The sequence below is a fragment of the Mytilus galloprovincialis genome, chromosome 10, assembly GCF_965363235.1.
Source record: "Mytilus galloprovincialis chromosome 10, xbMytGall1.hap1.1, whole genome shotgun sequence".
Classification (NCBI taxonomy): domain Eukaryota; kingdom Metazoa; phylum Mollusca; class Bivalvia; order Mytilida; family Mytilidae; genus Mytilus; species Mytilus galloprovincialis.
In genome coordinates, this window is record NC_134847.1 from 49,073,705 (window position 1) to 49,087,683 (window position 13,979).

General features: G+C 30.9%; 1 protein-coding gene across 2 annotated transcripts in view; it reads left to right on the forward strand.

Annotated features, from left to right (window-relative positions):
• Window positions 1–8,717: 8,717 nt before the first annotated feature.
• Window positions 8,718–13,979, forward strand: part of LOC143047731 (glutamate receptor ionotropic, kainate 2-like) — a 104,772-nt gene continuing 99,510 nt past the window's right edge. Inside the window, exon 1 of one of the 2 annotated variants that reach the window (XM_076220954.1) lies at window positions 8,718–8,803. The gene's annotated coding sequence lies outside the window, so the exon portion shown is untranslated. The remainder of the gene's footprint in view (window positions 8,804–13,979) is intronic. The other variant, XM_076220953.1, reaches the window with a different exon arrangement.

A 13,979-nucleotide genomic window follows, 5' to 3' on the forward strand; every position in this document is an offset into this window, starting at 1 on the left:
AATTATGAATGAGCACAGTACGAACTTGTCATACAGAGTTACAAGCGGTAGCCAATCATAATGTCTTTGTGTATACTCCATTCAATATATTCCCAAGAATACATTGGATTTTTCACCGTCAGTTGTAACAATTTGTTGAAAACTTCTATTACAACTTTGTAAACAAAACGCGGTTGTTTTATTTAATCATTTTCTATATATGCAAAAATATTCTGTAATGAGTCCCGAAATTTACAGCTGATTTCGTTTGATGTGTTCGGGCTTTTGATTTTGCTATTTGATGAGGGACTCTCCGCTTTGAATTTTCCTTGAAGTTTGGTTTGTTTTTGTTTACAAAAGACTCATCATTGACGACCGAATCAAAATGGCCAGATAAAGTACGAAGTTAAAGAGTAAGGGAAACCAAAAACGTTCGGAAAGGTTTTGTCAAATTCAGCTAAAAAATATATTCATGGTTGAAAATCCTTAGTAGTTCCAAAAAAGAACTAAATGCAAAATGATATCTAGCTAGGTTAAGAAAAAAATAATAGTGATTAAAAACACGTATGTTCTATGAAACGCTAGTCCAACTGATTACACATAGTCTGATTACTTCGTCTGTATATTGATTCGATTCTATTTTACAATATATATAAATTTTAAACATAGTAGATGCTGGTCATGACATCTTGAAAAATGTTTTAAATTAGGGTTGTTTTTTTTTTATTTTACTTGTCCAGTGCCTAGAATTTTTCTGTTATTTAAAAGGAATTCCATATTGAAGTTAAACATTCGCATTCACGTACAACATATTATTCATGAACATCCATAGTTTCGCAAAACAAATTGAATATGACTAATTAAGAAACGTGTTCGTCTGAGATTTTGAATTCGATTTTGTTGGTTGAGATAAGCAATATTCAGAACTCTATGACGAATATGGAAGCATTTCCATGAGTTTGATAACTAGTGATCTGTGTAATCTATAAGAATGTGACTCGATGAAATGCAAAGTTTATTGCAATGTTTCACGTAAATAAAGTCAAAAATATATAACAGAAGGCTGTGTCTGAAGTGTCGTCTGAAAATTTGAAAAATATACGTACATCCTGGTTTAAAGTTTTCAAAATGAATGATGAAACTTCACATACATATGCCGTTGACTTTCTTTGATGTAGTGATTCTATTAATCACTAGTGTGTTCAATAGTATGAATCCAGATAAAGGTTGTAAACAAACGAGTCCGGCAATATTAAATTAAGAGGTCAGTAAAAGAGACGCGGGAGGATTTCCAATGTGATGGATATAAAATGACAGAGGCAAAAAGTAATGTGTTGGGCTACCTATAAATTTGCGGGTAAACTAGGTGCGCGTACATCAATTAGAAATAGCTTAACACGGTTGGATGGACACAAGTTGTTTTAGATTGATTACTGGATTGATTGTGGTAGGTGTTAAACGCCAATTTTATTCATTATAGAAATATCGTGACGTTAAGTTATAATTGGTTGAGGAAGTAGTATTGACTGGAAATAACCAGCTACATAAGACAGGAAAATTATCTTATTCAATTATAATCGGAATCGAAGAACCTGCCACATGCGGCGTTTGAAAGCTGCAAACCATCAGCGTTGACATTCTACACGTGATTGCTTTAACTGTAGAATCTAGAACACTAAGCAACCAAGACCAAGAATTTCGTGTTTGTTTGATTAACTAATTGATAAGTGTTTAACAGCAGATTCAGTGAAATCATTATGTGTTAATGTACGCTTTTGTAAATATTAGCCAGATTACATTGTACATTGTATTCTGTACAGTAAATAAACTGTTTCCATACCAAGAATATTTTCCTATCTAGATACGTTTACAAAAAAAAAGACCAATATTGAATAAGAAGCAACATCATTGTTTCTATGGCTAGCTAGTCCAACACTTTAAACACGCTAAGATATAAATTTGATTGGATTTTACGATATATATGTATTTGAAAACTTCAAGATCTTTGTCAATAAATCTTGCAAAAATATATTTAATCTTTTGTTGTATACTTTATTTAGTCAAATGTTATTAAAACAGAGGCGAAAGATATCGAGGGACATGCAAACTCATTTGTGAAAATAAACTAATTAAACAGATTAGCTAAAAAAAGACCATAAGACAAACATTAGTATACAATATACAACATAGAAAACTAAAATGACTGTGCAACATGAACCCCACTAGAAACTTCGGCTGATCTCAGATGCTCTGGAAAGGTATACAATTTCCTCCTGCTCTACATGTGGCACCTGTCGTCTGGTCATGTTAGTACAAACCCGGTAATAAGTCTAAATTCGTAGGTCACATTCCGGGAAAGTGAACAGGATTGTATTAATGGCATTAAAGAACATATCCTTTGAAATGGATAATCCATCAAGGTCAATCAGCCCGTGATGGCGTTCGTAAAACGTACAATGCGATGATCATCATCACCACTTGGAACTCTGTTTTTAAGATGTATAGCTTACTTGTGAGCAGCAACCCTCTATCAAGAAAGTGAGGAAAGAAATACAAGCCCTGGAATGCTGTGACTGTTGCATTTTGGTGTAACATATTGAAGTTCAACATTCGGAAACATGTACAACATATGTTTATAATTTTAATCACTTTAAAAACACAGATATATGACAACAAATAAAAACAAAAAGTCCTATAGACAAAGCACATAAATATTGTCAGTGTCTGAGCAGAAATTGATGATGAACCAGGAGTATGTCAAGAACGCCTCGTCCTTTTTCTAAAGTTCATCGAAAGATACCTAGACAAAAAGATACGTATCAACTTTACAAATAAAACACGATGACCTTCAAGCATAGTTTCTAAGTACTGACGTTGTTAATAATCTAAATGACTTGTTCTTTTTTTGATTAATTTGTCTTTGTAAATTATTTCTATAATATTGTTAAGTCTATTTGATGCGACTCGGTACTTATACTTCCCGTCACTAAGTTATTTTGATATAGTAATGTTTTGTAGTCTTTTTATAATCAGCCTTGTCTATATATTTTTTATGCTTTTTGAGAAATAAAGGCAACAGTAACATACCGCTGTTCAAAACTCATACGCCAATAGAAAAAAAAACACAAATCCGGGTTATAAACTAAAACTGAGGGAAACGCATCAAATATAAGGGAACAACGACACAACATTAAAATGTAACATACACAGCAACGAATATTGTTTCCTTTCAAAAGTGATTAAGATGTGTCAACAAAACAAACGGACATCTTAGGTAAACCTTTAAAAAAAAGAGGTACAGCTGTCAACAATGCCTTATAATCTTACTCAATTTAAAAACAAACAATTAGTCAACAAAGAAACACAAATACTGACAAAGCACTTAAGCAAAAATTTACCATAGCACAATAGGCGCTCAATTCTAAAAAAAAACATTCGGTGAGGATGTAACTTAATATATTAACCTATAACATGCATAAGGTATAAAAGCATTATGAAAAAATAAAAAATAATAATCAGAGAGTGAATAGAAAAGCCTTTTTTTTTTTTTTTTTTGCAGGATTCTGGTTTTGATTTTATTCGTACGTTGATTCTGAAATTTCTTGGTATTTTCCTTCCAACAATTGTAAAAGATACATGAACGGAAATTGATATCGAATCTGCTTAATATGGTTACGTTAGCTGTGGCACCCGTATATATATATATATATATATATATATATATATATATATAAATAAAATTAAATTTCAAAATGCTCTTAAAGTCCTTTTATTCTCTACATTTTTCTCCAACCGGTTTCAAATCTTTGTGATAATCATGGATGAATGTAACTAACGGTAACGTAACGTCACGATAATAAGTCTGTAACAATGCATTAAAGGGACGTAACCCTTACAAAAGTAACGTCTTATCTGTTTAGGCTTGGTTTTTCTTTTGTATAAACATATTTTCTTTATTAAACCTCATTTCTTCGGTGAATTGGTGGGTGTAAACAGGATTATATTGGACAAACAGGAAACACTTTACGGAAAAGATTTACTGTTCACCGTCAACAAATCCGACATAAAGAAATTAGGATGATTAACGTAAGTGAACACCTGGATTCATGCGCTAGTACCAAATCACCCAAATACAATGTTTTCCCATTTTACCAATATGACGACCAATTCACCGAAGAAATGAGGATTAATAAAGAAAATATGTTTATACAAAAGTACAAACCAAGCCTAAACAGACAAGACGTTACTTTTGTAAGGGTTACGTCCCTTTAATGCATTGTTACAGACATATTATCGTGACGTTACGTTACCGTTAGTTACATTCATCCATGATTATCACAAAGATGTAAAACCGGTTGGAGAAAAATGTAGAGAATAAAAGGACTTTAAGAGCATTTTGAAATTTAATTTTATTTATATTTTTACTAGTGTGGACACAGAGTTCAATTTTAGTATATATATATATATATATATATATATATATATATATATATATATATATATATATATATATATATCTGAGAAGTGTGATATTTTCAAAGAACACTTATATTGTTTGCGCCAGGTTTTTTTTATTTGGTCTTTCTGAGTTTTCTTCTTCTTGTAGAACTCCTTCAATAGTATTATTTCAAAGTCGCTTTAATATCACAAATATTTACCTTTATATCGTATATATATAATTGCAAGCGTTAACACTGTCAATCTTCAACCATGGTCTCATTTAAGAGTCTCATAGAGAAACATCAGTTATTGATATTACAGATTTTGTTGTTTTAAAAAAATACTAATATTCAAAAAAACTCATCTAAGATACCCGGATTATAATATTGTACGCTAGATGCATATATTTAACTTATTAATGTCTGACATTCGTCTTAGTTTTTTATATTGATACACAAAAATAACTAGATCCTATCTTCTTTATAGCTTGTATCCGAGCAGCTGCTCCTTGTAAGTTATAAATCATGGCGACATTCATTCACAGAAACAATGATATAATGACGACCTTCAGGGGTTTATTACAGTCGATATGTCACAATGGATTGCCATCCCCATACATTCAATTATCGCACATGTAGTAAATAGACTTTTATCCAATTTTCTGATCAGACGTGGTTGGTTTTATTTTAGGTATAATGATAAATATTGTCTCAGTTTCAAAAGTCGCTGAAGATTGAACAGTTACGATTTACGTCTGTGGACCATAACTTCTTGTTGCCTCATTTCTCATCTCGAATTCGGCCAAACTATATATGTTATTAGGTCAGGCTTATCAAACTTGAAACTTTCATGTGAAGTATCGCTAAGACTGTACATGTTTTCAGCAGAGAACATTAATCTAAAGGTTAGACTGAAATGTGGTTAATCATTAAGATGTATTAGTAAATTCAAAGTCCAGTTGTTACATATCCGGTCAAATATGCAGCTGTATTGTCCACATTTATATCTTTGAATTTATAATTGAATCAAGATTATTTTTCAATAAATGCATATAAATGTATCTAACGCAACTTAAACAAAACCTGTAACGTTGATAGAAACAAGTAATCTTTTTTTAGACTTTGATTGCAGAATTCTTCCTCAGGCTTGTTATCTTCCGAAGTTTCATAGTTGAGACAATAAGACGGCCATCCCCGTTTACAATTTTTCATTAATTATGGCGATGCGCAGTTGATATTGCTGTGTATATTTTTCCTGTAGGTTCTATATGAGTATGTTTGCAGTAACCTTTCAAATTCACCTTACCCTTCAGAGGCACCGGAGATCACCTCCAGTTTTTGGTGGGGTTTGTGTTGCTTATTCTTTATGTTGTGTCTTGTGTACTATTGTTTGTCTGTTTGTCTTTTTTTTCTTTTTTAGCCAAGGCGTTGTCAGTTTATTTTCAATCAATGAGTTTGAATGTCCCGCCGGTATATTTTGCCCCTCGTTTTCCTTCTTAAATAAAAGCATAATGTTTTATTCAATTGGACACTTTAAAAGATCTTTTCAAAGTGTAAATATTATGTAAATACTGCTATATAAAGGCAACAGTAGTATACCGCTGTTCAAACTCATAAATCCATGGACAAAAAACAAAATCGGGGTAACAAACTAAAACTAAGGGAAACGCATAAATATAAGAGGAGAACAACGACACAACACTACAATATAACACACACAGAAACGGACCAAACATCAGACAAAATCCCACGAGATATATGTTATTATCTAAATGAAGAAATTCTGTGAAAATGAGTAGTGAAATAATAATCCTTTTCATCCGATATGCTCAGTTCAGATTGGCTCATACACTGTTTTAACTATTACACAATATCTTAAACGTCAATATTCTATCAATGAACACTTCAATGGACTAGTTTGCTTTGTTGCCTTTAAACCACAAATAGAATATAATGACTTTTATTCATTCATTACATGAAATAAATGGTTTTGTAAATTGTGATCGCTTAAGTCCGAAGGCAAAGTAGGATTTTCATTTACGAAATAGATTTATTTCAGACTAATAGCGCAAGTGGGAATTGTCCTTAAAAAAAAATAAAGATAGTTGTGATGAAGCAGCAAAAATAAATGATTTAGTTCTCCGTCAATGATACTTATGATTTAATTGAATATTCATAAATTGAACGTCTACAAATAAATATCATATGTCAAATAGTTGTACAATTGTATTTACAAAGCCCACCCATCCCCCAACCCAAATTTGAAAGAATATAAAAAAGCTGGATTTTTCATTTCAAAGGTAATATATTAATAAGAGTGTGTGTTATGATTGCCAATGAGACAACTATCCACCAAAGAAATATAACCAAATGGAGACGTTGGTACATAAAGGTTCTTGCACAGCTTTTAATGAACATATCCAATACCGCAAAGGAAACTATAAAAGGTTCTCAAATAACAAATTGACAATACTTCCAACGAAAATGTGTTTATTTTCTTTGCATTCGTGGTTGATCAATTTACTTGCATTTCAATCTCAAAAACTGAAATGGAAAAATGCTAGTTTAAGATCTCGTCATATAAAGACGAAGGAAAAGTGTTTATCTCATGTTTCTCATTGAGTTTTGTCGTTACCAATAAATATTCAAACAGTAGACTAACTTGAAATAACAACAATATGTGAAGTTTTTCCCAGCTATGTACACTGTACTATGGAATAGACGTATATCATTGATACTATATAGATAATGAATTTGACAGAATCTCTGTGTTTGTCAATATTCACAAGTATCAGTTGAGAAAAACAAAATGAGGCAACGTCATCAAAACTTTTTTCGGACATGTTCTATATTCCAAGTAAACATAACATAACTAAAACATTATCGTTGATGGAAAGGTTACTTAATGATTTTTAAACGATAATGAAGACACTCTGAATCGTTTTATCTAATAATCTGCAAAAAGATGTGTTTGTCTATGTGACGTACTCAGGCATGGTTGCCTACTTCTGTAGTCACTATGACAAATTCAGAGTAAGCGAAATGATTCGTAATGCATCTTCTATATTGTACATGTACTGGTGGTGTTCCATATTTATTATTTTTAAGACTACAACAACTAGTACAAAATGGAAAGCAGTTACTGTTACTAGAAATGCTAAAGTTGAATAAAAGCAAAAAGTATGTAAATATTATTGTGCGGCAAAATAATGACTTACAATGCCGTTGAAGACAATGCTTGATAGGATATAATTCTTCAATGGCTCCTTTGTGCAGAAAAATTAAATACATATTTTCTATTTACTTTGTAAAATATGAATTCAATTTTTCTGGAATTTTTAACCTAAATGTATTAGCTTTCAATTGAAATTAATGTCAATACTGTATCACCCAATCAGACGCCATACAAGATTCTGTTCTGAATACCATATTCGAGTTGTGGGGTAAAAAAAACTTACATTCCGTTGATCTCCCCTTTTAACATTGATAGATAGGTGTTGTGTGGACTGCGTTAGGCATGGCTTCATTATTTACCATCCGTCGTATTTTAAACATTTTATTACCGTGGACGTTCTCGATAATGAGTAATGCTTAAAAGTACTGCAAACATCATGTGTCGGATTATCATGTTATACTATCTCTTGATAATTGTCCCCATATTCATTACAAATACTTGACTTCAACTTCGTTCCTTACTTGACCTTTTTATCTTTTTTTTATTTATTTTTTATTTATGTCTTTTATAGAAGAAACGCAGGTTGGCGAACTCAATTTAAATTCTATTATCAATGCTGAGTTTGTTATGATATGGCCATACACTGCTCCATCCGTTTAAAAAAAAACATCTTCAACTATTTCCAAATATTCCCTTCTGAGGTACCAATTAATAAAAGAAAGAGAATATTTATATTTTGTTGATTTTTCCACGCTTGGTTAACCTTTGGCAAGTTCACTTGATTGTTTGCAATTATTAAGCATAAAAGTGTTAAAAAATCTTTAACCATCCCCCGTCTGTTGATATAGATTGTAATAACCTACAACCTTATCTGGAAAATTACTTAGCAATGAGTGTAAAAAGAACTCAAACGATTCTGACCAATCAATACACAACAAATGACGGCTGCAATTTGACAAAATAAAGAAATCCATTTTACGATGAATTAAAAATCAATCAGTTTTTTGTTACTTTTGTGAAGTTTCTTTCAACAATTTATTGATAGTACTGACTGCAACGTGTTGCACACTGCAAATATATATTTATAAATATAAACACTGACGAGCGTACAGACATGTGGTAATGTCGTTAATCATACTTACGGTAGAGCTTCATCATTAAAAAGATGTCCGGCTTAGTTAACACGGAGGAGATTACTAATGTTTTGTATGTAAGTATTGTTGTTTATTATCATTTTTCATATTTTTGCATTGAATAGCACATGTCAGATATTTTATAGTTTGTGGTTTAAAGATAGATTTGTGTAGCTGTTATATAAAGATACGTAATATCGACATCGATTTAGCTAGAGAAGAAACTATTCTAGAGATTTTGATTAGTTAAAGATGATATTGGCAAAGTTGTCGATTTCATTTAGTACGTTTATATCAAATATTAAGGAAAGTTGTATTATCGGAAATATTAGTGACTTCTAATATCTAGGAGGTATATACACTGGGGATATGTTGGAACGTGGTTTCGTGTTGATTTGAAATATACATATGGCAGATTTAGTATGTTATTTGTTGTTATGATACTTCGAATAACAGTTTTTCGTTTGTTAAGCAGATGACTTTATTATTTAAAATTTAACTCGGCGGCTATCATATTTTTAAATGTTAATCTTTCAAAAAATATCAATACGCAATGTTCTGAGGGGTTAAACACGTCATATATATTATGATTATAGGTTTAAGTCGGTAGTCTAACTAAACATTAATCATAACAGAACATCTAGTACAATTAATGAAATAACCATAGTTAAGAAGATGATAAAGCAAATTGTCATCCCTCGAGTGAACAATTGTCGACTTTGACTTTGTATTGTTTATCAATGTTTTTGCAGGGAATATTTTCTTCTAGGATTGTTGCAATAATATATATAATTTCCACAGGACACAAAAACAAACAAAAGTGCAAATGGATATGGACACTCCAAACCAAATAAAAGACACAAACCTAAACCATAGTACTATGTGATAAAAGTTTAATGTTAAATTAGATAAAAGTTTATAGAAGGACTTTTACATTTAAAAGAAAACTCTAACACAATGTTAGAATTGTCAAAAAAAATAACAATTTCTAAACTGGCCTAATCATAATTGATAATGATGCATAGCTAACCTTTTCATACCATGGTAACTCATAAACAATACAAGTATCCAAGGATACATGTATCAAAATTACCAAAAATATAGGACAGTTCAACAGACCATTTTAACTACCAACAAACGTTCAAATCTTCTAAAAAAAAAAAGAAGATGACCTGTACATGTCATATTTTATTTGGATGTGGCCCTGAACAAAAACGTGTACTAGATTAGTGAAAATGGACGTACCACTAACACTGCAAAAAGTAAAATCACAAAACTTCTGAACTCCGAGGAAAATCTAAACGAAAAGTCCCTAATCAAATAATTTAATTTTGGATGTAACGCGTCTTTTGATTGGCTTACGTTATTTTGTAATCAGCCCATAGACATAATTTAGTCATGTGACAAATGTTTTATGTTATTTCTTCATAGACAGAAAAAATATGACATTCATTCCTGAAATGGCAAAATCAAAAGCTCAAACAAATCAAACGAATGGATAACATCTATCGTATTACTGACTGGATACATACGTTTTCTTATGTAGACAATAGTAGATTGAAACATATGAATGAACTAAAGTTGAAAGACACAAACATACAATAGATGTCTATCGTCTATTTGTCACAATTCCACATCATTTAGTTCACTATTTTTATTTGCTTGACTATTCTTAACAGTTTTAGCTTTATTTCTATCTTTTGATACAACAAACATCAAATCCGATATTGTTCAAATCTGTCATATAGAGAAAAGGTATTTGCAGTATGTAAATAATATTGTAATAAACATATAACAAAAGATGATAAGTGTCGCTACGTTAGTCCATACCTCGAGTTTACCATTAAATACTTAGTTAATTCCTTCGGGAATTTTAGTTTGCTGTAATATTAAGTACATTTTCCTCCAGGAACTTCACACCTTTGTATATAGTAATAAAAGTATTTGATTGTGTTTTGAAGCTTTTTAGAATCATTAATGGATTCCATAACTCCTCGATCTATCGAGAGCAATATAACCATAGCTGCGGTATATCGTTTTCTCAGAATTATGAAGTACATTTAAATGATAAAAAAAGTATAACAAATATACCGATCTCCAAATTCAAAACGGAGAAGAAAAAAAGAAGCAAAATCAAACGATACTAAACAATGAAACAATTGAAAAACAACCGCCATAATAATTTAAATTGCATTAATTAATACAAATGCAGAAATATAATTAAAATCAGGTGTGTTTTACCTTTTATAATTTAAAAGATTACAACTTCTTAATTCAAAGTTGCAAATCTTTAAAAGACATTAATTGTTTGTATGTAAGTTAGATATTGTAAAATAAGGAACATTTTGTAAGACTCTGCGAAACGAATGACCACTGGTACCGAGAACGATTGAGTGAGAAGTACACATGGTTTAAGCAATACCTTTAAAAACATTCTGCACAAATTGAAGTCAACAATGTAAAAATTAAGCATTTATTTTCAAAATGGTTGCAGAAAAATGCTTACTTTAAATAAAAAAATTCAAAAATTTAGATATAGTGATAATAGACATAGATGAACATGTACAATATATTAATCTTGGCCTCTATGATGGAGTTTTTTATTAAAGACTTCAAATACTGGCATAAATTATACTTGATGGTTCAAAAATGTCATTAATCCCTCATCATCATCTTGAAATATGTAAAGTATCATAAAGCAAATTATATATTTATAAGTCATACATTATTTGATACTGCTTTTTCTTTTTCTGCCATTTAGGCCACCCGATGAAATTAAGCCTGAAAGGTCTACGAAGTTGAAAACGAAACACATACACTTACATTAATAATGTAGCTGTTCATGTTAAATATGTGACATTCAAATTCTGGCAGAGTGTCCGTTGCGTATAGGTTAATTCTGTAAATATGTTTTCGTTATAATCACATGATCCGTCGTATTGGTGCAGTTCAATTATTAGAAACTGATGCCAAATAGTCTTCTATTTATTGCATCGAAAACACACTTTATCGTCCTAACTAGTAACCGAAAGAACATTTAAGAAAATAACGATTATTGCATTCATATTGATGCATGTTGTTGTCAAAATTTCCCCAAACAATCTGACATGAAAGATTGATTAACTGCAATGCATCAATTTTGAATTGAATGGTCTATGAAATGAACAACTATTCAAATCAGAATTTTCCATTCTTTTTGTTAAAGTTGTTATCTCCAAAACGAAATATTTTCAAAACCATCATCATGAAGATCTAAAGATTTTTGTTTTATGTTTACAGATAGATATTGCACATTGTTTCTCATTTCCTTTGCACGTGTAATTGAAATTGCATTTTAGATTAATGGCACGTGTGCCATTTTGCAGCAAACCTGAAATTAATCACCACTCAATTATCAAAACGTTCTAAAATGATCCTAATCAGTAACCTGTAAAATTAGGTTTTCTCTGTGATACATTTCATCTGCATGAGTGTTGGTGATTTCATTTACAATGTGTAATGAGCATTTAGAAAAATAAGTAAATTAAAAGCAGAGAATTGTCTCTTTTTGAAGGACTTAGAATATATTTGCGTTTGTTTCTCATCGTTTCAATTACTTCGATTTTATTTAATCTCAGCAGTATACTGTATGCTTAAATCAAAGTTGAGCAAAGGGGAAAAAATATTTAGAAACAGTTTTGATTAAGAAGACATATTGTTGATGCAGAAAGTTGATTAACATATTCTCAATATTTCTACACTTGTTAGCATTTTAGTTTCGACATGAATTATCATTTATATGGCCATCCTTGTTATTTAACTATCGACAAAACTCTAAATTGTCCCGAAAAACTCGTGATTTTCTACCCCATGAATAGATAACCTAAGCTTTATTTAGTAAACTCGTTAGGAACTTTTGGTACTCAATGCCCTTCAACATCGTACTTTATTTATACTTTTCATCTTGTTTTTATTCGATCTACCAACATGATGACCACCAATTTGGGCAAGCTTGGTAGGAAGTTTTCGTTCACAAATATGCATTTAAACTAAAATATTCTATGTTATAACCCACTTTTTAGTGTTTTTTACTTTCATTTATTTCAAAGTTTAGTTTTAATATATTACACACTTACATGTTCTCCATTTTCATCCTCTCGTCTATCTATTCTGGTAAGATTGTTTTTTCGCTTTTACCAGGCAATGTTATGATATCCCATACCCCTTATACCACCATTTCTCCCCACCCCCAAAATGTTTTAACGGTTTTCCCCTAACATCCTATTGCACCTTGTATTTCATGAACTTTCGATTTTTTAATTTGTTTTTAGTTATAGTTGCCGTCTTTTTTTATTACAATTAAACGCAGAATTCAGTTATTCAGGAAATTAACAGGATTCAGCTCCCTCCAAAAAAAATAAACACGATATCTACAGGTGAACTCAATTGACAAGCATCGATACCATATGCCTATAGTCTAGACTGGATGAGAATAAACCCCTACATAATATAATCAACAATTCCATAACAGACAAAAAAAAGACCGATAAAACAAACAAGCAAGACAATTTTCAACGGTTCCGGATTTGGCACATGTACATAAACATGGGACGAGATTAAATAGTTTTTCAGATTATATCCAAGCATCACATGGCTGAATTCGATGGTTTTAATTACAGACGACAACGCCATTAGGTCATTTAATTGAGACGCACTGTTTTAATTCGAGACGCACTGTTCTGCTCATTTATCTCTTTTTTAATGTCTCTTTTTTTTTGGCATTTTATTTTTAATATTTTAAGAATTGGTAGGAGCTGCTACTGTTTTTGGTTGGTCTCGTAAATTTTATATTTTGATTTTTTAATTTAAACAATTTCGATCCAATAAACATTTCCCGCCTTCAATGTGACGTTGTTAGTACAGCTGTGATTTCCATTTTTTCTTAAACATAGTTTCATTATGTTCGCTTGTTTTAACATTATTTCAAACGAATTTTAAATATTGTATTGAACAAACCTTTTATTACGCTGGTTAACAGATGTTACTATCGAATCGTATTTCACAATAGACATTCATCGAATTATTGAAATGTAGACATTTTTAATAAAGAAGTGTCTTTTTATTCTAATATAAATCATAACTAATTATTTCTATGTCGATTGTATGTTTAGATAAAAGATTGATTAATTTGCGAATCGAGTACACCGTATGTTACATTTTACTTCAACAAGGCGTATCATTAAAGTATTGATGTTGTGTCAAATGATGTATCAA